Genomic DNA, 26,742 nt, shown 5'->3' on the forward strand with positions numbered 1-26,742 from the left:
CTGGCATCGAGAGACCATCCAAAAATACATTAGCCAAAGCAACCACTCTCTCCTTTGTGCTGAGCCTGGCTGTGCTCTACAGAGTCCCTTTTACTAGTGCTTTAGCACAGCCCCTTCCTCATCCTGTTATACTTACTGCACACCTCTACAGACCCACTGTCCCTCACGAAGGTATGAACTTGGAGGGATTCTGCTTTTCCTGTCTATTTGCATTCTTGCTGCCCAGCATAGTTCCTGTCACCTAAGAAGAATTAGACGTCAAGTGAATGATAAATGTGCATTAGAGATTCTGCCATGTGTCAATTATCAATCCAAAGTGCTTAGTACTGACTTACTGAGTGCCTGCAATGTGCTCTGTTTGGGCTGATAATCCCAATAGCAGCTACAACTTATGAAGGATCACTGTACCAGGTCCTATGGTAAGGATCAGGCTCAACCCCCTGCAATTGCTATTTTTACAGGTCAAACAGTGGCTATTCCAAATGGCTCAATCTAATACTGTATTTTAATGATATCAAGGTAACATGGGACATTAACTATCCTCGGTTAAAGATGAAAAAAACGGAGACTTGTGATTAGTGGTTTGCCAAAGTCCCACGGCTAATAGGTGGAGAAGACCAGGCTGGACCCATCCTGTGAGCCCCTCGCAGTGAGGTGGCTGAGCTCAGGTGCTCTGGTTCTGAAGACAGAACTATGGCTCAGGAAACTCCCAGGGTAAAGGCAGGTCTAACTCTATGCTGCACTAAATTGGATCCAATGTCCTGAGACTGTACAGGGCGTCAGTGTATCCTGTTCAAAGCTAACAGGGAAGAAGGGCTGAGGCCCCCAGGAAAATCGAACGATGCAACTTTCCTTCCAAACCTTCTTGATTGTCATCTTCTTGTGCACTCACTGGCCTTGGCCTCAGGCCCTAATTACATTATCTTCCAACAGCAACTGAGAGATGTTTCTCATTAAACACGAACAGGGGAACGTTTAATGTGTTAGCACACAGGTTGTTCAGAAAGCAAATCATTGGTTCGGGGGGTTGAAATGAGCATCGCCATTGCAGCTGTCGCTGTTGGGCACTACATGGCCAGGGCTTCCACGGGGCACACCTGTGTTCACTAGGTGAGGTCTGTGGCTCTGAGCTCCAGGCTCTCTACATTTTTTAAGATGGACCAACTCAATTTCTCTCCCTCTACCCTTAAAACGGGACAAAATGTCATTCCAAAACTATAGCATCTCAGGAATTACAATTTGCATGTCTTTCCCCAGGCTATGCTTAGATGTTTCTTTTGGATAAACATATTTGTACAGCATCCAAGAATATCGATCAACACTTAACCTTCAATAAGGTGAATTAAGAGCATTAAAGCTAGTATCACAGCAATTTGTGGTATAGTCTGTTCTTCAATTTGGGGGTAACTTTGGATCCAGAAATAACTGGGTTTGAAAGTTTGACTCCATTACTTGCTAGTTTTGCATCTTTGGGCAAATTTCTTAACATCTCTGCATCTGGTATCCTTGCCTATAAAGTGGCTGCAACCCTCCAGTGACACCAGGAGGTCACCTTTCTGTCCCCGAAGGCTGCCCATCTCCCATCTCCCATCTCCTCACTCTCACGCCAGGACATATTCCTTCTGCTGTTAACTCATCAGCATTCTCATTCTTACCTTTCTCTTTTAAATTGGTGACAGAGAGCATCAGGCAAGAGGGAAAGAGAGCTAGCACTGACGCCGGGCTCCAGGCTTGGCTAATTTTTGGAATATTAGTTCTAGATCTGTGAGATATGCTACTGGTATTTTAATAGGAATTACATTGAATCTATAGATTTCTCTGGGTAGTATGGGTATTTTAATAATGTTAATTCTTCCTATCTAAGAACATAGTACATGCTTCCGCTTGTTTGTATCTTTCTCAATTTCTTTCTTCAGTTTCCTATTTTTTATTTATTTTTTACCACAGGTCTTTTACCTCCTTGGTAAATTATTCCTAGGTACATAATTTATATTTGAAAAGATAAACGGGATTGTTTTCTTAATTTCTCTTTCTAATAGTTCATTATTGGTGTATTAAAATGCCATTGATTTCTGCATATTAATTTTGTATCCTGCTATTTTACCAAATTCATTTACCAGTCCTAGTTGTTTTTTGGTGGAGTCCTGAGGATTTACTATATACAGTATTATGCCATGTGCAAATAATGACAGTTTTACTATCTCCTTTCTAATTTGGATGCATTTTTTTTCTTCTTGTCTGATTGCTGTGACAAGAGCTTTCGGTACAGTCTATATATATATAAAAACCTAAGTGACCGTTAGGACCGAACAACCAGAATGACCGGAACGACCAGTCGCTATGATGTGCACTGACCACCAGGGGGCAGACGCTCAATGCAGGAGCTGCCCCCTGGTGGTCAGTGCACTCCCACAGCCAACCTCCTGTGACTGGCCAACCTCCCTCCAGACAGCCGGCCCTCCTGATAGGCCTCGATTGCCAGCCAGGCTGAGGGACCCCACCCATGCACCAATTTGTGCACTAGGCCTCTAGTGTTGAATAAGAGTGGTGAAAGCAGACATTCTTGTCTTGTTCCTGATCTTAAGGGAAACACTTATTTTTTGCTTGTTGAGTATGATGTTGACTGTGGGTTTGTCATACATGGCCTTTATTATGTTAAGTTATAACTTTGCTGAGAGTTTTTATCATAAATGGGTGCTGGATTTTATCAAATGCTTTTTCTGCATCTACTGATATGATCATGTGACTTTCATTCTTAATTTTATTTGTGATATATCATGTTTATTAACTTGCAAACATGGTACCAACTATATTCCCAGAATAAATCCCATTTGATCATGGTGTATGATCTTTTCAGTGTATTGCTGGATTTGATTTGTTAATATTTTATTGAGGATTTTAGCACCCATGTTCATCAGATTGGCCTAAAATTTTCTTTCTGTGTAGTATCTTTATCTAGTTTTGGAATTAGGATAATGCTGGCCCTTTAAAATGAGCTTGGTAGTCTTCCCTTCTCTTTAATTTTTTGGAATTGTTTGAAAAGGATAGGTGTTAATTCTTAGAATATTTGGTAAAATTCACCTGTGAATACATCTGATTTAGGACTTTTGTTTGCTGGGAGTTTTTTTTTTTTTTTTTTTTTTTTTGATTACTGCTTCAATTTCATTAGTGCAATCGGTCTATTCAGATTTTCTGATTCTTCCTGATTCACTTTTGGAAGATTGGATGTTTTTAGGTATTTGTCCATTTCACCCAGGTTGTCCAATTTGTTGGCATATAATTGTTCATAGTATTTTCTTACATTCTTTTTTATTTCTGTGGTGTCAGTTGTTATTTCTTTTCTTTCATTTCTGATTTTATTTATTTGAGTCCCCTCTCTTTTTTCTTGGTGAATCTGGTTAAAGGTTTGTCAATCTTGTTTATCTTTTCAAAGAACCAGTTCTTGGTTTCATTGATCTTTTGTATTATTTTTAGTCTCTATGACATTTATTTCCACTCTGATCCTTTTTATTTTCTTCCTTCTACTTACACTGGGGTTTTTTTGTTGTTCTTTTTTCTAGTTCTTTTAGGTTTGGGGCTATATTGTTTATTGGAGAGTTTACTTGCTTCTTGAGGTAGCCCTGTAATGTTAAGAACTTCCTTCTCAGGACTGCTTTCACTGTGTCCCACAGATTATGGGTTATTGTGTGTTCATTTTCATTTGTCTCCAGTTAATTTTTGTTTTTTTTTTCCTGGATCTCATTGTTAACCAATTCATTGTTCAAGAAATGCTATTCAACCTCCATGTGTGGGTGCAGGGGTCAGCCCTCTCCGTGCAGATGAGTTAATTTTTAAAAAGAGGGAGTGCTCAATGGTGTCATAAAACTTGATAGGACAAGTGAAACCAAACTTGGAAAGTGTTCTTTGGATTTGATGGCCTTGACCAAAATAGTCTCAGTTGAACAGAGGTAGCAGAGTCTGATTATGGTTGGATATGAGGAAGTAGAGGCTGAAGCTTGACTGCCAAGGGCTGATGGAGGTTTGATGGTGGAGCAGGACAGATCCCCAGGACAGACTCTGACACTTAAGATGACCAACTCAACTGGTTTGTTAGAGGTTGTTTGGGTTTTAGCATTGAAAGTCCTGCATCTCAAGAAACCTCTACTCATAGAGAAGCCCACTCAAAAGATCCTACAAAGATGATAGGGGCATCTGTAAATAGCATGCAGCTCATTGAGGATTAGGCACAGGAAACCCAGGGTCTAAAGCAGACTTTATCACAAATCAAGCACTTGACCTTCTCACCTGTAAAACAAAAAGAGGACCAACTAGATACTTGTGACCAAATGACCGTCATTTGTTCATTCACTTAAAATACATTTTCCTAGCACTTAATGCACCCCTGAGGTGCTATGTAACTTAGTAGATTTGCTTAATAATGTCACTTTGTAAGATTTCATTCCACTGGACCTGAAGGGCATTGGAACCTGCTTTTTCTCATCAGACTCACCTAGAATTATCATCCTGAATTTTCCAGTGTGATTTATAATTTCAAGACACTGTGCTGATTTTATAGGAGAAAACAATCCGAAGAAGAGTCCCAGCATCTCTTTTTCCCATGATTAACTATTCTGCTGAAACTCTCAGATCACAGGCTGGTTGGCAAGTGAAATCCGTGTCACCTTATAGAGATTCCAAGGCCTTCTCTCTCTTTCTTTATCCTCTGCCCATGTGAGTTCAGCTTAGGCCCCTTTCAGAGAAGACCAAGGCTCCTGCCTGTGCGACACTGACCCTCTGTGATTAGTGGGCATCACAAACACACTGGGGTCCACCCACTCACAGAAAGCCCTCCCTCATGATTCCTGCCCAGTGTCTTAGCATCGAGGTATTGATTACCTTGGACACCAATACCCACTCTCTGAGTTGTGCAGATGCACCAAACAATGCAGAAAATAAAAGGTGAAGTCTGAATTATGCCTTAAGTGTTTTTTGGTAAGTGGTGCCAATAAAATGACAATAACGGCTCTAAACATAATGTTACACTTCCTGCGGCTGACAAGAGCATGTGCCAAAGGCTGAATCACTTCCAAAGGAGGAAATGAAGTCTGTTTTCTGCATTTGGAGGGACTAATGATGTCTTGAGAGGCAGAATGATTACAAATTATACTGTGTGACCGTTTCTTGGGGTGTGATGCAGTCCTCTGAGAGAGCCACGATCCTGCTCATCTCAGTACCTTTATAATCCTTAGTGTCTTAATGATATGGGTGGAACTACTTGTGTTTTGGTGAGTTAAGATTCTTTGCAGTTTTTGCATGTTCTCCCCTCGAGCATTCATGTGCTGGCTTGCATCACTTGGTGGAATGTGGGAACGTGAGCTTTGGGCTCCGCTAGGCAGCCTAGGTCCTTATAATAAGGAGATAAAACTCCAACGAGGAGGCACCCAGCGAACTCACTGCCCATCAAGGCCTCCTCTCTGACTCCTCCTCACAGTAGCCAGCCTCCCTGATTCCTGGTGACATTGCCCTTAAACACCCATTTGGTGAGGTGTTCCATCCTTTGGTAGAAAACATGGGAACCCATATTAAGTCACTTTAATCTTGGTATCTGACCCACAAAAATCACCCTGTTAATATTGGATAGATGGATCAATAAATAGTGAGTGAAACCCAACCTCCTGCCTTCTCTGTCCTCTGAGAAAACCTATCTCCTGAGACATAAAAAGAAGACCTAATGCGGTGCCCTCACCAATAACTTGCCCACGGACCCAGCCCTTCATGTTAATGCCATGGAGAGGAGAAGGGGGAGTCACTGTGGGCGTCTCTGCATAGAAGAAGGCTCCCGCCATTTGCCTCAGGGCAGCCACTCGGCCCAGGGAGCCGTAATGGCCAGAGCCCAGGGAACTGCTTGGAATTAATGGCTGGCTGAGAAAATGGTCCAGGACACAGTGAGGGCCATTAAGCCCAGCCTGTTATTAATCCCCAGTAAGAGCTCGATGCCAAGGTCATTAGAGCTGTTGTGAGGTGAAAAATGCCCAGGAAAATCTACAGCACACAGAGGAGTAACCGCCCTCCAGCCCACTGATCTCGGAGCTGCAGGCCAGGCCCCAGAGCCGGCGGGTCAGGAGCCTGCGGGAGGCAGGGGGGCTGGCTCTCTAGAGAGAATGCATGGATATGCTCACACACACGCACACACACGCATGCACATACACACACGCGCGCACACACACGCACACATGCAAACACAAAGCTTACCTCTTTACTTCTGCTGTCACTTTTGCTTTATGATAATGTGTAAGCATTTGTCGTTATCCTGGCACCTGGGACAGTGCCTGTAACTTAGTGGGGGCTTGTGAATGATTTAAAAGGTGTGAATGAGACTCTTCTTCCACCCTCCCACTCCTCTCCACGACCCCTCCCCCCCAAATATTCAGGGAATAGGGGAGCATGACAACTTTCATCACAACTTACTCCTGTGGGCCGTGGGGACAGGAGCAATCCCTGCCTGACAAAGCACACGCGGGGAATCTGTCACAGCCCGAGAGCAAGAGCAGACAGACTTCTCCCTGGGACCCAGCCGGGGCCTCTGGAGCTTTTCCTAGCAGAACAGACCAGGCCAAGTCAAATTTCACCCGACACCTTAAACACCCGGTGACGTCCTTGCAAACATTTGCGACACGGCAATCTCAGGCTTCACTTTTCAAAATTCTGATTTATGTGGCAGAGGGAAAGGGTACCTCGGAGCACAATGTCCATTAGCTCAGTAATGAGACCAGTCTTGCTCTGGGAGCTGCCTGTTGGTCTGGAGCAAACATAAGATGTATGAAATGGCTTCAGGTGGTTTGAGAATCTCTGTACTTTCCAATCTGATGTTTTCCTGTAATTACTGGGCTTTTATTAGCTGTCAATCTCGGTTCAGCCTGACACTGGGTATAAGCCACTTTGATTATGTAATGTGATTCACTAGGAAAATGTTGCCCTTCTAAGCTGTTCCTTTTCCTCTTATTCACTGACAAGCCCACCCACCAGCCTTCACTGCCAAGATGTCCTCCGCTCTCCATGCAATGCCACCTCCATGATTTCCATCTATCAGCTGGCTAAGGACGAAGGGCTCCATGGGCAGGAGGCAGTACTGAGCAGTGTTTAAAATCTAGCATTTGGAATTACTGGCTTTGAACCTGCTTCTTCTACTCCTTAGGTGGATAATTTTGGGCCAAGTGGCTTAGCTTTTCTGAGCCCCCGTTTCTTCATTTGTAATTTAAATATCATCAAGCCAGCCTCAAAGGGAAGGTTTAGCATGTAATTTAATGACATTCCTTCCACCCAGTTGCTCAAAACAGAATTCAAGGACCATGCTTGATACCTCTCTTTCTCTACCCGCTACAAGTCATCCAATCCTATTGGATCTATTCTCCTACATACATCCCACATCTTGCCCCTTCTTACCATCCATGGTGCCACCAGCTTCATCGAAGCCACCACAGTCTCTCCCTTTAGGCTCTCGCTGCAAACTCTTAACACTACTTTCCTCATTCCTCTTGTCTCCATGAAGCCCCTGGGGTGCCCTTTAATATATAAATCTGATGATGTCACTCAACTTCTTAAATCCCCCAATGGCTTCCTATTGCACTGGGAATGAGAAACCAGACTCTAAGACATGCAGTTTCCATCCTGTCTCTCTCTCCAGCATCACCTTGTACAGAATTCTCCATTTCCCCATTGCCTGCTGTCGGATATGAACTAGATTAGCTATTCCCCCTGCCCCTCCCCAGGTCACTCGTCTCCTGATCTTTGCATGACTGCTCCTTCACATTCAAGTGTTCCCAGGTAGGTCTCCCCGACCCTTTAATCCATACTGCCCCCTTTTCTATCTCCTGCCCTTCTCTCCATTATCCAGATGTATTTTGTTAAACTCATGTATCACCACCTAAATACTCTTAATGATGGCTTGTGTGTTTAATGTTCACTAGTACTGTCTTTCTCCTTTACTGGAATGGAAGGTCCGTGAAAGAGCCTTTCTTAGCCACACTGTATCTTCAACACCGGGACAGTGCCTAGCACAAAGAAGAACTTCAACAAATATTTTTGAATAAATGGATGAATGGAAAGGCATGTATTCTGAGAATCCGGAAACATCAATTCAAAAGAATATATGCACCCCTATGTTCATAGTAGCGTTGTTTACAATAGCTAAGATCTGGAAACAGCCCAAGTGCCCATCAGTAGTGGATAAAAAAAAAAAGCTGTGGTACATTTACACAATGGAATACTATGCAGCAATAAAAAAGGAGGATCTCTTACCTTTTGCTATAGCATGGATAAACCTGAAGATTATTAGGCTAAGTGAAATAATCCAGTCAGAGAAAGAAAAATACCATAGAATCTCACTTACATGTGGAATCTGATCAACAAAATAAACTAACGAACAAAATAGAAATAGAGGCATGGACATATGGACCAGACTGATAGGTGTCAGAAGGGAGGTTAGAGGGGGGACTGGATAAAGGTGAAGGGATTACTTAAAGAGCATTTATGCATAACCCACAGATACAGGCAACAGTGTGGTGATGGCCAGAGGGAAGAGCGGACTGGGGTTGGGTTCAGGTGGGCAAAGGTGGTGGGGGAAATGGTGTTAACAATAAAAGTAAAGGGCAAACAACTGGGGAAAAAAAGAAAAGGTATGTAGAACCTACCACAGTGCTTAGCACATGAAGAATATGAAAGAGATGTGCTCATTGTATTTAAGTATCACTGTCTGCTAGTAACCAGTGTCTGATATTTTCTGTCTGGGTAACTAGATTGGTGTTTCCTAAGGGCATCTCCTGCATACGTCATTACCGCCTTCAGCACTAGGTGACCTTCACAGAGAGGCCCAGGAAACCACATTCGCTTTCTTTTTATTTATTTAATTGCATTCTATTTTCCAAGTGTCTTTTTAATAACTTTGTTGATATATAAAACATAAATTCAATCCTTTTTACTATATTTACAGAATTGTGCAGCCATTACCACAATCTAATTCTAGACCATTTCTATCATCCTGAAAAGAAACCTCATGCCCATATATAGTCATTATCTATTCCCATGCCCAGCCATAGGCAACAACTAATATACTTTTTTCCTCTACAGATTGGCCTTTTCTGAACATTTTACATAAACAGAATCATATAGTCTTTTGGGTCTGGCTTTTTTCACTTAGCATACCTAGAAGTGGAATTTTTAGGTCACATATGACAACTCTATGTTTAACATTTAGGGAAATTGCCAAATGGCTTTCCAACGTGGCTACACCATTTTACACTCCCACCTGCACTGTATAAATAAGGGTTCCAATTTCTCTACAGGCTCATCAACACATTATTGTCTCTCTATTTTATTATAACCATTCTAATGGGTGAAAGGAAGTTCTCATTGTGCTTCTGACTTGCATTTTCCTAATGACTGATGTGGCGGAGTATCTTTTCCTGGGCTTATCTATGCCATTAGTTTTCAAGTTTCTAATTCCATCTATTACAATCCCATCTCTGCCCTAAATAATTCACACCAAGGGTAAGTGCTTCTGTTGAACTCTGGGTCAACATTCTGCTGATTTCTGCAGTATCTTATAGGTGCAGGTCCCAGTAGCTGGAGGAGGGTGGATGGTCTAAGGAGAATAGAGAGAAAGAGGAGCCACTTAATCAACACACTTGTCAGGAGAGGTAAATCCAAAGTAAAATAAGGTGAGCGATGGCTGAGTCATATTTTTAAGGCATATTTTGTAAAACTGATTTACCACATGACCCAGCAATCCCACTTCTGAATATATATCTGAAGGAAACAAAATCAGAATTTTGGAGCAATATCTTCATTCCCATGATCATTGCAGCATTTCCCATAATAGCCAAGATACAGAAACAATCTAAGTACTCATTTATGGGTGAATGGATAATGAAAATGTGCCACATATATGCAATTAAATAGCATTCAGCCATAAAAAAATAAGGAAATTCTGCAATTTATGACAACCTGGATGAACCTGGAGGATATTATGCTAAGTGAAATAAGCCAGATAGAGAAAGACAAATACTGTATTATCTATGTGACTTTACAAAATCTAAAAAATATATTTAAAAAAGTCAAATATACAAAATGGTGACTATAGTTACTTGAAATTTGCTAAGAGAGTAGATCTTGAACATTCTCACCACACACACACACACACACACACACACACAGTAATAATATGAGGGATAAATATGTTAATTAACTTGATCATGGTAATCATTTCACAATGTGTATGTATATCAAATCATCACATTATTCACTTTAAATATATACAATTTTACCTGTCAATTATATGGCAATAAAATTGGGAAAGAAACAGATTTTGATAGCTGAAGTTAGGAGATTCACTTTACCTAGCTGATTATATTGAAATGAGTTTCTTGGAATTACAGAATAGCATGACTGGCAGAAATCTCAGAGATGATCTCTGCCAATAAATTCTAACGCTATGGTTCCCAGATCAGCAGCAACAAGGAAGTCTAGGAACTTGCTAGAAATGCACATCCTCAGGCCCTACCCTAGACCTTCTGAATCCAATGTTCTGAGGTGGGTCTCAGCAATCTGGGTTTTAACAAGTCCTAATGGTGATTCAGATGCATCCTCCAGGCTGAGAACCCCTGGACCAGGCCAGTACCCCCATTTTACAATGGAAGAAGCTGAAACTCAGGGAGGTTATGTGATTTGCTCAAGGTCACATGCTAAGGGCAGCACCTGGGATAAGCCCAGGTTTCCTCACTTGTAGATCCCTAAGAAAATCCACTATGTCCATGGACTGTTCAAAGTCACTGGGGACTCACCAAAGGGGAATCATGGGTTAATAGTGCCTTTAAGATGAAACCTACAAATGGAAGTGCTACAGTGAAGACAGATAAATAAGAAGAAACATCCCTACTTGACAAGCCACAGTCAGCAGGGCTGCCTGCCTCTGCACCACCGGCCTGCTTATTCGGAATAAGCTTATTTGGAATAAGCTGGATAGCCTTTCAACACCCTATGAGAAGGAAGACGCTGAATGCCTCTGTGCACGGCTGGGGGCTATTCTTGCCCCAGAAGTTGAGCTATAGCGGCTTCTCTCCAGCCAATACAACCCCTCGGAGTTGTGGCTAGTCAGTAACTTCCTGCTCATTATGGGTTAAATCGTGTTCTCCCTTCAAAAGAAATGTTGAAGTCCTAAACCCAAGCACCTACGCATATGACCTTATTTGGAGAAAGGCTTTTTGCAGATGTAATTACAATGTAAATCAAGATGAGGTCATATTGGACCAACATGGGCCCTAAATCCATCACTGGCATCCGTATAGAAGGAGACTCAGAGACACAGTGCCAGCGGGGAGAAACCATGGATGATGGAGCCAGAGATTGGAGTGATGTGTCTGCTGGCCAAGGAGCACTGAGGACTGCCAGCAACCACCAGAAGCTGGAAGATGTAAGGTAGAATTCTCCCTTTAGAGCTTTCAGACAGAGCACGTCCCTGCCAAAACCTCAATTTCAGATTCCTGGCCTCCAGAATTGTAAAAGAATACATTTTTGTTGTTTTAAGACACCCGGCTTGTGGTAATTTGTTCTGGCAGCTCTGAGAAATGAATACACTGCCACCCACCCTTCCACCAGCATCTCCACCCACCGATGCTGCTTCCTGGTCTCTTGGCTTTCACCCTTACAGTTCAGTCGCTGCACAGCTGCCAGAGTGAGATTTCAAAGCAGGAAGCATGCCATTCCCCTATCCTGCTTGAAGAATAAAATCCTGTTCTTTACCTGGTTGGAGTCTTGCCTGCCTCATGCCCCTCAACTCTTTCTACTCTCCATTCTCTAGCCCCATTAACCACCAATCTCCGTTCTGCCCCTGGGAGAGACAGGGCGCTCCTTCTTTTGTCTCTGGCCTTTGCTACCCCAGTTATTCACATGCTTGGCCCCTTCTCATCTCTCAGGTTTCAGATTAAAAGCCTTCTCCTCCAGGAGGCCCTCCATGACTGCCCTAATTGAAATGGGCCTTCTCCACCTATCATACCACAAAGATATTAACCACTAATAATACTGACAAAATGTTCAACTAATGTGCCAGGCACTGTTCTAAGTACCATGCATGCCTCATCTAACTTAATCCTGAAAATAGCTTTGAGAGGCAGGTTCTACCATTTCCCTTAATTTACCAGGTAAGGATGTGGAGGCACAAATTAATCATCTGTCATGATCCTGTTTGTTTTCTTCACACCATGACCTCTAATGATTTACCTTCCTTCCTTCCTTCCTTCCTTCCTTCCTTCCTTCCTTCCTTCCTTCCTTCCTTCCTTCCTTCCTTTCCTTCCTTTCTTCTTTCTTTCTTTCTTTCTTTCTTTCTTTCTTTCTTTCTTTCTTTCTTTCTTTCTTTCTTTCTTTCTCTCTCTCTCTCTCTCTCTCTCTCTCTCTCTCTCTCTCTCTCTCTCTTTCTTTCTTTCTTTCTTTCTTTCTTTCTTTCTTTCTTTCTTTCTTTCTTTCTCTCTTTCTTTCTATCTCTCCTAACCACTAAAACATGAGTGCCGTGGGGCAGGGATCATGATATACCCATGACATATACCAGTGCCCCAGAGATAAAGAAATCTCTTAATACCTCACTGCTTTACTTTCTCGGCAAGAAGTAGGTAATTTTTCTTTGTCCAAAACAGGCGTGGATGAGTTGTCAGTGAGACAAACCTGTTTCCAGAGCCCGTTTCTTCTCTGCGATGCTAGTGCAACGGTTGATGTTACACACCGGCTCACCTCACAGCCTTTCCAATAACTCCCTGTGGTGATTTCCTTCAAAGGTCACTTACATGCAATTACCTCCTCCAGGAGGAGATTAGATGTAAAGGCCTCCTGCGCTCATTAAAACAAACAAAAAGATGCATTTTCATTAGAGCGAGGTGCTATCTAATGCTGCCAGACAGGCCTAATTCCACAAAGCTGTCTTCTTCGGCTTCTGCCACATTTGAAAAGGCCCTAAGATAAATACAGCAGGGCCCACATCTGGAAAGATAACTAAAAATTATGGCCAAAGGCAAGAGAATGATGAGAGTGTAGAAGTCCCACATATAGCTGAATTAAATGGGGAGTGAGGTGGGGAATGGAAGCAAAGATTTCAGTTGAGCGAATGAGAAAAATATGGAATTGAACATTACATTTGTAGGGTTAAGGTGGCAAAAACACTGTCTTGGGAGTCAGACTTGGGTTCAGATCTCAGTTCAGTTATCTGTTGGTTGGTACTTTCTTACTCTCAGCCTCAGTTTTCTCATCTGTAAAATGGCCATGATGGACACGTAGTAAGGAGTAGCTATTATGACTATCATAGCTTATTACAGATACTAGAAGAACCTTTCTGAATAAAGTGTTACCCCTCATGTCCAATCACTCACAGAGCCTCTCTCTCTTGAATTTGCTCATTTTTATCTATCTGTACTTTGCTCCCCCTTAACCCACCCCTGGTTCAACCCGACATCTTCACCCAGTCACTGCCATGCCTCCTAGGCAGTCCTCTTACATCTACTTATTTTTATTTATTTATTCATTCATTTTATTGTCTAAAGTTTTACATATGTCTCCTTTACCCCCAATTGACCCCCTGCCCCCAGCCATTCCCACCCCGGGCAAGCCCCCACCACCCCAGTGTCTGTGTCCACTGGTTATGCTAATATGCATGCATACAAGTCCTGTGGTTGCTCTCTAACTGCCCCCACTCCCCTACTGTTTGTCTCTGGAGCTATTTGTGTTCATCAAATTATGTTGATCATTTTATCCATATATGAGTGAGATCATGTGATATTTATCTTTCTCTGACTGGCTTATTTCGCTTAGCATAATGCTCTCCAGTTCCATTCATACTGTTGCAAATGGTAAAAATTCCGTCTTTTTTATAGCGGCGTAGTATTCCATTGTCTCTTACACCTACTTCTATCTATTCTCCACACCAGGTAGAATGGTCTCTCTAAAATGCACATCTAATTAGGACATGCTTTTGCTTATTATCCCTAAATGACCTCCTGCTGTTTTGAGAATGAGGTCCTTCCAGGGGCTTACCAGTTCCTGATAGCTTGCCAAGTCCTGAATCGGCCACCCTCTTATGGCTCTCCACACTCGGTAACACTGACTTCGCTGGACTCTGCAGCTCCACATGGCTTCATCACTCATTCAAAGCATCATTTCCTCAGAGAACCTTCCCTAAACTCCCAGGCCAGCTTAGTATCCTGTTTTTCCCTTTATGATTTTATCACATCTGCAATTACTGATTCAATGTCTCTCTTCCCCACAAAATGGCAAGGTTCTTAAGAACTGGATTCGTGTCTCTGTTGGGTCACCAAACACAGGTCACCACAATATCCCTGGGATCTAACATATAAGAAGTGTTTGCTAATTATTTGCTGCACAGGTAACTAAATTGGTTCAGAACCATAGCCTCTCTCCCAGGCTTTCTGTTTGGGATTCCATTTCCATTTGCCATGCCCAAGTGTAGACCAAGAAACAAACTCGTTCAAAAGAGAATATTTGATTTGGGAGAAATACTCGTTTTCTCACAGAAGACTGAGTAGTACAAACTAAACTGAACACACTGAAAGCTTACTTCTTCTTACTTTATTATCTAAGCATAAAAAAGTTTCCCAAATGAGTCATTATCTGAGGTTGTGGGGACTGACTACTGCCAAGTAGCAAGTAACCAGACTGTGTCAGTGTTGACACTTGGGTTCAAGCTGATGGTTTGTTTACTGAGCTGCCTACTTTAGGGGCTCTGAGAATATAGGACTGGTCCTCAGAAGCCCAGATAACAGCTCAGCACCCCAGCTGGAAGCACATGCGTAAACAAAATCATAATTTTTCACTTTGCCAAGCTCAGTAAACACCATCGTGATGAGCTACCAGTGAGGCAGCCATTAGCTAAATAAATAGAGAATGAGGCTAGGAACAGGATTATGGATGCAAGCACAGTCTACTCATTTGCTGACCATCGATGGACATTAGCTGTGATGTAGTAGGGAGGTACTTTGCCATCTGCTTTCATTTGCTAAACATGATGCCTCCTCTGGGCCCTAGAATGACTTTCCTTGTATTAGTAAAAAAAATCACCTTTTTTCTTCTTTTCCCATTTCATTTTCTCCACACATAGTTATTAAGGACCTACTGTCTGTGTCATGGAACCTCTTGGGCAGGCTGCCCAGTATACAGCTGCCTTCACTTCTCTGACTGTACCCGAACAGGCAGGGATACAAGGAAGCTGCTTCCTAGCAACAGGCGTCCTAGTTCCTTCAGGAAGTCTGGGAGTGGATGAAGGCAGAAAGAATTGATAGTTTCATTGTTTATAAAGGTGTTTGTTGTTATTTTTAGAAACTTGGAAGACTTTTACTGCCGGGAGCCGGTCCATGCTTGCTGTTTCAAGGGACCTGGCATATATGGCATACTGTCCTTAATATGTTTGCTCACCTTCTTGGCACTATGTGTTTTAACCAAGGTCTCTGAGAAAGGTTGTTTCCCCAGGTAGGGATTTTCCCCTGAAGTTAGAGAGGGAATAAAACCCCTCAACTAAGTGCCAGGCGGGTAATTAATCACTTTAACTATGAACAATCATGCTTAAGCTACATAATCTTTACTCCCTGGAATGGAGATAAGAAACGCCCTAACCTTTGGAATAGAGATTGATAGGATTGAATCAACTGGTATAAATACAGATGTAACAAGACAGCAAGAGACAGAACTTAGATGAAGATCCTAGAGACAGAACTTAGAAGACAGAACTTAGAAGACAGAACCTACACAGAACGTTCTCTAGGGACAGAAGAACTTCACTGGAGAGAACATGGCAAAAGATCCTGGACAGAAACTGGCCTCAGAACCTAGAGACAGAACCTAGCGAGAGAGCATGGCAAAAGATCCTGGACTGAACCTGACTACGGAAATTGGCAAGAGAACCTGACTAGAACCTGGTGACTGAACCTGGCTGGAGAACCTGAACAGAACCTGGCTGGAGAACCTAGCGAGGGAACATGGCTACAGAACCTGGCTGGAGAACCTGGAGAACCTAGCAAGAGAACATGGACACAGAACCTGGCTGGAGATCCAGACCAGAACTTGGCTGGAGATCCTGGCTGGAGATCCTGGCTATGATGATCACCTGAACGCTGCCTCTGTGTCATTCCTTCTTCGCCGACTCCGTCCACACCTTTGGGGACCCCTGGACCTGCTGGGGTTGGACCCCGGCATTTTACCCACTTTTCTTTTTTTCTTGCTATTCCTCTTTTTGGCTTTATTCATTTATATTAGACTAGAGGTCCAAATGCACGAAATTCGTGCAAGAGTAGGCCTTCCTTCCCTCCGGCTGCCGGCATTGGCTTCCCTCTAGCACATGGGACCCGGCTTCTTCCTACCATCCAGTCTAATTAGCATATTATGATTTTATTATTATAGATTTTTCTTTAGATCACACTTAACCACATTAGTAGATCTATAACTCCTTGCAGACTTTCAGGAATCCTGATTCATGGCTACAGTCATCCACTCTGTGGAAATGTCTCCTATATTCTGACTCTTCTTCCATCTGTTCCTGAATTTTCACTCCCTGGAGTCCTGGGGGTTGTTCTTATTTCTGTTGAGGGTGCCCATGAAAATCAGGTTTTATAAGTGCTAAAATGACAATAATAATGGCTACCAATTTTTACAGAGAAAAGTTTTACATTATTAATATTATTATATGAATTAACCCTAAGGTAAACCAATAAGGTCTATATTATAATGTTGATTCATATTTGAGGAAACAGAGATTGGAGGTTAAGTTGCTCAAGGTCATAGAGACACCCCGTGTTGGCACCTAAGTTAATCCCACTCCCAAGTGTGTGCATGCTCTTTTGCCTTAACAGGCAAAACAGAGTTGAAGAGGAAAGACTGGAAAGAAAAGTCAATTAAAGAGTCAAGGGAAAAAAAAGAAAGTCTATGGAGGGGAGGCAGTCGTAGAAAACAAAAATGGCAGGAAAACAGAAAACATTAGAAAACAAAAATTAGATGCATCGAGATGACACAGTGACTGTGAAAATTCTTAGGTGGCCAGAACAGTTAAAGAAGAAACTTTGCAGAACAGCCCAGAATTCTGGAGGCATTCAGTGCAGGAACAAACATTTCCACACCTCTCTAAAGCCATCGGTATATAACACACTGCATTATGATAAGTGACATGCATAATGGAGATTCTAAGTCATCAAGAAAAGCTTAAATTAACTTAAGCTCTGTTCACTTAGGTGGGGAAGTATAAAATCAATTTGGAACCTTCAAAAAATAACTTAGACAAATACGAGTTGGTGCCAAAAGGAACCTTGCTTTTATGTTATTTTAAGCCTCATTTGCTCATAAAATTCATTCCTCAACCAGGCTTCAAAATGAGGTGCTAGACTACTTTGAGAAGTTATTGCTGAAGAGTAAATAAGCTTTTCTTCCCTCACTCAGGTGTTAATAGACTTTTCACCAAAATTCTTGCTTCCCTTCCATAGTATAGTCATAGATGGAAGTGGCTGCCCAAGCAGGGACTACATTTCTCATCCCCAGGCTTCTAGGGGGAACCTTGTGTCTCCCAATGGAATTGAAACGGAGGTCATTGGAGAATTTAAGAAACAGGTACCTTCTCCACTCTCTTTCCCCTTTGAATGCCTTGATATGCTTGGTACGGTGAACTTGGAAGAGATGGCAGAGCCAAAGAATGGAAGGAGAACAAGTCCCTGGATCGTTGCTTGGGTGAGAGATACTAGGAACTCTCTCACTTTTTTGACTATGTGAGCAAAAACCATTATACGTAATTTGGACCTGTTTATGAAGCAGGCAGTATAACTGTAATTATTATATCAGGCATCCAGGAAACTTCCTTTTTTGTCCACTTATTTAACGAAGGAGCCAGAGTGCAGGAACTGTGCTTTCTTTCTAAAGTAAGTTCTGTTCCTATCAGTCCTGCTCAAAGGTCTTTCACAACTCTGTTACCCAGAGAGGAAAGCCTACTAAACGTGACCCTTCATATCTGATTTATTTTTACCGATGCATTTTGAGAACTATGAACTCCCCCAAACTGGACCACCGCTCCTATTTTACTAGAAAGTTTTGTTTCAGCTTTGAAATGAGTGGCTCTGGCTAGGTTGAGCAGAGGTGAACACTTCTGTCTTTTGTGCTTATTCCTGGACATGCCTGGGGCTGTCTGAGATACCGGGATTTGTCTTGAGAGGCTATGGAGGTTTAAATAATTTGAGGCTTGAAGGACTAAGTAACCTTCAAAGCTGCCAGTGCAGGAGGCCAGGGTAGGGGTCACTGAAGGAAGGCATGGCAAGTACAGAGCCTGACAGACCGTATTCCCCACTGGTCTGGCCCGGCTCATTTTCAGCTGCACTCACGGCTGATGTGTTTGTTCCTAAAATAAGACAGACTGAGGAGGGATGCCAGGACTGTAAATGAGTCCTCAAGTGCAGGAGGACATGTCTACCTAGATCATTGCTGGTGTTTAAAAATATTACACACAGTGAAACTCCCCCACTCTTTAACTGGGGCTTTGTAGTAAACTATTCACCTTCCTAATGGACTTTTCCTGGATGGCACATAGGACCCTCACTTGCAACACATCTGGGACTGAACCCATCATCAGTCTCCCCGACTGCCACTCTTCCTCTCCTGGGTGAAGGCCCCAGCTGCACCCAGCTGCCCAAATCCCAAACCTGGGAGTCACACTTAACCCTCCCTTTTCTCCTCTACCTCAACCAAGGAAGCATTCGGTTTGGTTGTCCTTCATCCTCTGTTTCTCTCACCTCTGTTCACTTCTCTCCATTCCTATACTAAACACCCCGGTCAGTTCTCTGTCGTCCCTCACCTGAATTAGCGCAACTCTTTACAGCTGCCATTTACTTGTCAGGTCCCCTGGCCCCACCACAAATGCCTGGGGGCTGATGTCTTATCCATGAGCTTAGCTCGTATCTGACACACAATAGATGCTCAATAAGTGGTCACTTAGGCTCACGCTTCCAGCCATTGGAAGAGGAGAAGGAGAACCTGAAGTAGACCTTTACGCCTGCTCCCAATGCTCGGTCCCCTGAGACTGGGTCATAAACTCCACGTCCAAGTGTAAAGAAACCTGAACCCATTTCAATTCCTCCTCAGTGTAAAGAACAACACTTACTATTTTTTTAAATATATTTTTTATTGATTTCAGAGAGGAAAGGAGAAGGAGAGATAGAAACATCAATGATGAAAGAGAATCATTGATTGGCTGCCTCCTGCACACCCCACACCGGGGATCCAGCTTGCAACCCAGGCATGTGCCTTGACTGGGAATTGAACTGTGACCTCCTGGTTCATAGGTTGATTCTCAATCACTGAGCCACACTGGCCAAGCAACACTTACTATTTTTATTGTAAGTAATTAGCGTTCAGGAAATGTATTTTTTTAGGATTAATTACATTATAGAACTGGGAATGGACCCCCAAGCATTGCGCAGCTGGTGTCCTTTTGCTCTCTTCTATGTCAAGCTCTCATGACTTCCTGCCTTTGGAGTGGAGGGGAAAGCACTCTTTGTCGGCACTGCTCTTCCCCATTCCTCCTGTCACCTGGGAGGATATTCACACTGGGGCCAAGAGTTCCTGGGCAGCTGATGACCCAAACCACTTTGCCTGCTTTGATTTTGACCAGTGGCCTGTAGGGTGAGGGCCAGACTCCAAGACTGTGCTCTGCACCATTTCATTCATTCATTCATTGGTTCAAAATCTATTTCTTAGTAGTTTATTATGTTCCAGGTACTGTGCTGAGTGCTAAGGATACAAGAGTGAGCTAACAAGAGAATCTCTGCCATCACGGAGGCTACACAGAAACTGAGGGGATGGACAGTAAAACATGTGCAATGGTGGGTACCTGCTATCCCCTCTCTGCTGACTTTGAAGAGCCCTGGCCAGTATGCTGCTCCTGGGCACATGGAGCGGGGCTCTATTCTCCTGCCCTGGAGGGTCACGAAGATTAGTTCCTGAACCTCCATAATGACACCTCTGCGAGCCCGTGCCAGGCTGGAATTAGGCCGCTGAGATGCTCAGTCCCAGCTCCGCACAAAGGCAGCCCAGCCAGGCTGCATGCATGTGCCCCTTAGGAAGCAGTTTTAAATGCCATCGGCCATGCTGGGCCCTTATACGGACACAGCAGGGTTGGCGAGAAGGAGGAGGAAATTAACACGGAGGCGCTGGGGCTGATTGATCCAAAGTGCCCACGCGGTCTGAGCGTGAGGGTCCGTCCCCTGGCCAAGAGGCCGGGAGTCTCTTTTTTAATCACATCTCCCAGGAAGCTTTTCCCCCTCAAAACTGGCAGCAAACAAGCCAAAGGTGGCATGACATTTACATGAAAGAAAGAGCAGCCCCAGGAGGGGAGGGAACCCGCCCAAGGTCACACAGTGCCTCGGTGCCCGCAGGGGACCAGAACTCTGGTGAAAACTTCTGGCTCCCCGGTTCCCTTCCCATGATGCAGTGCTGCCGCTTCACAGAAAATCTGGGCGATAATATTCTTTCCTGACAATAGTTTGGACAACTGCTGGCCTCCCTGTGGAAATAAGCTCTGTGATAGAATGAGCTCATCTACCTGCATTTACAGGGAGGCGAGTTAGGCCTCTGGGCCACGTGGTCTTCGCAGGTGGGGGTTCTGCAGTGGAAAAAGGGGAGACTGCCTTGGGGGGAGGGGCAGCAGGAGGGAGGGCAGCTTGGGGTGGGCCTGTGACTTTGCCACAACGGATAGAGCTGTGAACTGGCTGCCTGTCTTCTTTTGGCCTCTTCTAACTAACCCTCTGCTCTTCTTTACATCACCTCCCTTTGACCCTCCCATTCCTCCCCCTACCACACAATCAGTGCATGGTCTCGGCCTGCCTCCAGGCCACGCAAGGGTCTCGCTGTGGCTAGGAATCACCCCATGTTCCAGACCTTTCCTAACTACATTTCCTGATCAAAATCCATGTAGTCCATGACCCATATTTTACCAAGACTATCCCAGGTCCCTAGAGAAAGCTAATTCTCACCACAAGTAAACGGTGTCCAGGTATCAGAATGGTTTCATTATTTCCTTAATTCCTTGAGACAAAGGAACGACTGTGTCACATGAAATAGCCCGTATTTAGTATCCTTGGAGTGGGACGGGGACCAGGGTAGGTGTGTGTGTGTGTGTGTGTGTGTGTATGAAAAAGAGAGAGAGCAAGGTTTCAGAATCGATGGGCTTTTCCAGCTTAAATGCCTACAGTGTTTATGCCTAGGACAAACGGAATCCACAGAGGGAGAGCTGGGGACCAGGGACGATGTGGAAGAAGTTAGGCCGCACAGAGGGCCTTGGAGATGACCCAACCAGCGTTGGGCGAGAAAGGCAGGTCACGGCAGATGGAGTCCGGGGGCAGGCAGCTTCTCTGAGTCTCTGCTCTGGGCAGCAGGGTCTGGTGCTTCCGGGTCTGCGGTGGTCTTTGTTTGCTCCATCACATCAGGCTTGGAGGCTGCCGAACAGCTGTCTGTGTGGTCCGTGCTTCTGACTGCAAGGACCATGGACTTTTTTGACAAAGATCATAACCCAGCCAGGTCTCCACAGGCAAGTCTACTGACCCTGTTTTCTTTGAAGAAAGTTTCTGTGCCTCACATGTCAAAGCCTTTTCTGGAATCCAAGAATCCGGCTAAGTCACTGAGATCTCCGTTGGCCTTTCAGAGGCGAAATGCTCTCCCAATCCACACTGATGCGCCTGCCATCTGAGACCCCGAGGCCAGCCGAGGGCACAGCACGGCCTTCTCAGCTGGCCCCTCGGAGGACACTACTTTCTGTCCTTGACCTTCCATGCATCCCATCACGTTCGTAGCAGAAGTGAGGCTCTGACAGCTTGGGGGCATCAACATAAATCAACTTATTCATCCATTCAACAAGTGTTTCTTGAGTGTGAGCCCTTGCCAGGGACCGTGTTAGGTACTGGGAATTCAGTGGAAAATAAAATAGTCATGGTTTCTGCCTACTACAACATACGGTGTAGTAGGGGAGACAGATGTTAATCAAATAATTGCACAAGTATGTAATTACAAACTGTAATAAATGCTAGGAAAAAACAGCACAGGGTGTTATGAGAAGAGTCCTGGTGGGGAGCTGACCCAGTCCAGTGTGCGGTGTCAGAATCATGCTGTGGTCCTGGCTTCTGAGAAGCCCCTAAGCTTTCAGGGCTCCATGAACCGAGCCAGCCTCTCCTCCACTGCCCTGGGCTGGGCTGCAGCTCGTTACCCGGGCTTTCTCCGAACTGTCGCCCTGACAGTGACCCCTTTACCTGAATGGGCAGTATTCAGCCAGCATTAGCACAGGACACGCCCCTATGGCACACATTCTCGCCCCCTTTTGTAAACTGTCCTACCCGCTTTGTAGCTCAGGCTCTTCTAGTTGTCTCTGCACCGACCCAGTTCCACCAGACCCCCATGCGCAGCCTCCCACGTCTCTGCCTGCGCTGTGGAAACACAGCATAATGAAGGGCACTGGGCACAGAAAATCATGCCAAGCCCACATTCTAACTTTGAAGGCTCCAGCCCCCTTCCCTGCCAGGATTGCTGAGCCTGCCCCAGATTTCAGGTCTGCTTTTATGGGGTTTCCTCCCAAGCCCACGTCACCTCACAGTTCAGCATGGCTCCGGATTCCATGACTGATTGCCGCTATGTCACACAGACTCTGGTTCCTTCCCATGCCTCTCAGTGCGAGAAGGGCTCAAATAGCACTTGTCCGTGCACAGGCCGTGTCCGACTCCGGTGGCCCTGGACAAAGATTCCTTGATCAGACTCTAGGCAGGTTCCTCTGGGCCTTCCTTTCTACTAGCCTGAGAACCTTGGTCTCCGAGACTTGAACAAGCACTAACATGGCGCTAGGCTGCGTCCCTAGTATGACCCTAGATCCCCTTACAGTGCCTCCTGAGAAAGCTCCAGGCTGTCAAAAGGATGTCCTGTTTGCTCCAGCCAACGGCTGAGCCCAGAGCTCCTGTCTCCCAGTCTCTGTGGGAGGAGAGGGCCTGACTTCAATAAGTGCCAGTTCACAAGCCCAGGTGGGTTTCACATGGACCCACCAGCCCTTCTACATTTTTGTAAATTTTCAGTTCCCTGATTCTGCTGAGCCCTGGCTCACTCCCCTCGCTAGGCCCTCACCCTCTCTTTAAAACCCTCAGTCACCTTTGTATAAATTGAACTTGAGTTCAGTTCACGTTGGACTCTTCCCTATTGTTTCCCTATGTAACAAGTATATTATTATTTTTGTATATACTTTTAATTTATTTCAGAGAGGGCAGGGTAGGGAGAGAGAGATAAGAACATCAATGATGAGAGACAAGCTTGCATGCCCCCTACTGGAGATTGAGCCCACAACCCAAGCATGTGCCCTGATCGGGAACTGAACCATGACCTCTTGATTCATAGGTTGATGCTCAACCACTGAGCTACACAGGTCAGGCAAATCAGTGTATTATTATTTTTTCATTAAATATATTTTTATTGATTTCAGAGAGAAAGGGAGAGGGAGAGAGAGATAGAAACATCAGTGATGAGAGAGAATCATTGATCAGCTGCCTCCTGCATACCCCCTACTGGGGATCAAGCCCACAATCTGGGCATGTGCCTTGGACTGAAATCGAACCTGGGACCCTTCAGTCCCCAGGCTGACGCTCTATCCACTGAGCCAAACCATCTAGGGCACAAATCAGAATATTATTGATACAAGTTCATCCTTATCACTTTAACCTATATCCAACTTTATCATTCACATACTGAAAGTGAGACTGGGCTACTGTCACCTTGCTCAGAGCTATCCCTAGAAATGTGCAGGTCACTTTTCCTTAGTTACCCAGAAGAATGAGTTCCTGTTATAGGCAGGAAAAACTTTCAATGTATTCATTCGCGAAGGCTGCCATAACAAAATATGACAGGGTGGGTGGCTTAGTAACAGAAATTTATTTTCCCACAGTTCTGGAGGCTGGAAGTACAAGAACGAGGTGTCAGTAGGTTTGGCTCCTCTGAGGCCTCTCTCGTGGCTCGCAGCTGGTGCCTTCTCACTGTGTCCTCACATGGTTGCCTCTTGTTCCGGGATGTCTGTGCCCTACTTTCCTCTTCTTGTAAGGACATCAATCATATTGGACTACCTATAAGACCTGATTTTAAGTTGATTACTTTTCAAAGGCCCTATCTGCAAGTAAAATTATATTCTGAGGTAATGAGGGGGAAGGCTTCAAAATACATGTTTTGGGAGAACACAATTCAACCGATAAGGTCCAATTTCCACAGAAGTATTTATTCAGAAAATAACACAGACATTAGAGGGGGAAAAAATAGAAGGGTTCTGGGAAGTTATTTCTTCTGAAAGGGCTAATACAGATGTGAGAACAAGATTGGAGTGATATTTAACTACCCCAAAGAACTAAGTTTTTGTATATTCATTTTTCTCAACATATATAACTGGCTCTGAATTTTTAAGTTAAAATACCAGTCCAGCCCACTTTTCATAACTGTTTTACTGGTGCACTGTGTGATCATACTGAGGGAGAATAGACAGACACTTTGAGTTTCACAGGCCTGTGTCAGTATCCGGTCAAGGGCACATGCCCAGGTTTCGGGTTTGATCCTCAGTAGGGGGTGTGCAGGCGGCAGCTGATCAATGATTCTCTCGCATCATTGATGTTTCTATCTCTCTCTTCCTCTCCCTTTCTCTCTGAAACTTCTTTGAGTAGACTAATTAACAAATCATATATCTAGCTTGTGTTGCTTAACAGTGTTGAGTCTGATAAGTGCCTTTGTTTTCTGGGTGCAAGCATTCATTTGAAGAACACACTGGGTCTAATACAGTTGCAAGCAAATAGAGCATTGCATTGCTTCTTTGGCTCACCTATTTTAGGGGTACAAACTTTATATGAAGAATCAAAACTTTTCAGAAAAGCATCTTCTTGGGCCTGGAAAAATAAAATATTAACCCAAGCATGTATCAAATGAGGAGGGTGACATGCGTGTCTATAAATCTGTCAGGAGCTCAGTTTTCTTAGGAAAGGTACAGCTATATTACAAAGCACGGCTTCTGCTTCAGCGAGGTGTTTGCAATCACCTTCATTTTTGTGTGTATTTTTTTAATGGAATCAATGGTAAGTGAAAGCTTTCATTAGAATAATTAAAATACCACTCTCTTTAGAAGAGAGAAATGAGCCCTCGCCGGTTTAGCTCAATGGATAGAGTGTCAGCCTGCGAACTGAAAGGTCCCAGGTTTGATTTCGGTCAAGGGCACAGACCCGGGTTGTGGGCTCGATCCCCAGTGGAGAGCTTGTAGGAGGCAGCCAATCAATGGTTCTCTCTCATCATTGATGTTTCTATCTCTCTCTCCCTCTTTCTTCCTCTCTGAAATCAATAAAAATATTTTTTTAAAAACGAAGGGAGAAATGATGTATGCTGGTCTCCTAGGAACCAGCCATGTCCCAAATAGCACTAATCTGAAAATTCAGATCCAGGATGTCATTGGCTGGGAAAATTTTTTTTTTAAATCCTCACCTGAAGACATACTTAAAGAGAGGAAGAGAGGGTGGGGGGAGAGAGAGAGGGAGAGAGAGAGAGAGAGAGAGAGAGAGAGAGAGAGAGAGAGAGAGAAGAGAGAAATATCAGTTGGTTGCCTGTCTGCATGCACCCTGACTAGGGATCAAACCCACAACCCAGGTTTGTGCCGTGACCTGGAATTGAACCAGAAACCTTTCAGTGCACAGGACCACGTTCAACCAACTGAGCCACTTCAGCTGGGCTGTTTTTTTTTGTTTTTTGTTTTTTGTTTTTTTAAAGACAGACTGCTGAATGGCATGACAGGCATTTCTGTTCTTATTAGAAGGTCTGGTTCTCAAATTTCTCAAATTTCCCCCTAAGCCTCTTCAGATGAGTGTGAGGTGCAATCTTGTAAATTGTCAGCACATATAAAGCTCAGATTTAGAGAGTGGTTTGCACTGTGCATCCTATGAAATGTGTCCCCCGAGGAAGATTAGTATCAATCACAGGCTTATTGGAGAGGGAGTTGGAAGCCAATGATAACCTGGCACTATCAACTAGAGTAATGGTCTAAGAAGAAAAAGCAATCAGAGAAGAGGAAGGAATACCCCCAAAGAAAGACAGAAGTAGAAAATCAGAGTGCAATGCATCATGCTGATGAACAGGAGCTGTTATCCAAGACAAAGGCTCGTGTGAACAATGCATGTTCTCAAAAAATGGATATCGCCGACTGCCCAGCTTAAGAATGCGAGGAGACGCACACATCACATCTAGCAGCCTGACTCTGGGCACGGCAGCACCAAATGTAATGGAGTCATTACTACTCAGGAGTCATGCCTATCCTACTTGAGAATCATTTGCTAATTTCAGAGGCTTCTAAAAGAGGAGCTGTCATCCTAGTTTCACAGATAACTTCATCTTGGGAAAGAGAAAAGCAACATTCTTCAGCGCAGCCAATTTGGTGAGTTGGAGTCTGGTAGACTTATTTGAGTTGTTTATTCCTTAAGACGTTTGTGGACAAATGTCCTAAGGAATTCAGGGAAGGTATGACCACTTTTTTAAAAGGAGGCTGGTCTGACTTCTTTTTTTTTTTTTTTAAACTGATTTGAAGTTTTTCATATCTTAGAATTCTTTGACATTCCTCTTATCAAGAGGTACAGCCTAACTCCCCTTGCCCTAACTGTAGGCTCACCTTACTGATGAATGGAATGCACTGGAAATTATCCC

General features: G+C 44.0%; 1 protein-coding gene across 1 annotated transcript in view; it reads right to left on the reverse strand.

The window, feature by feature from the left end:
• Positions 1 to 26,742, reverse strand: part of ST6GALNAC5 (ST6 N-acetylgalactosaminide alpha-2,6-sialyltransferase 5) — a 166,058-nt gene that overhangs the window by 20,031 nt on the left and 119,285 nt on the right. The gene's annotated exons all lie outside the window — the stretch shown is intronic.

This window comes from Myotis daubentonii, chromosome 3, assembly GCF_963259705.1.
Source record: "Myotis daubentonii chromosome 3, mMyoDau2.1, whole genome shotgun sequence".
Lineage (NCBI taxonomy): Eukaryota > Metazoa > Chordata > Mammalia > Chiroptera > Vespertilionidae > Myotis > Myotis daubentonii.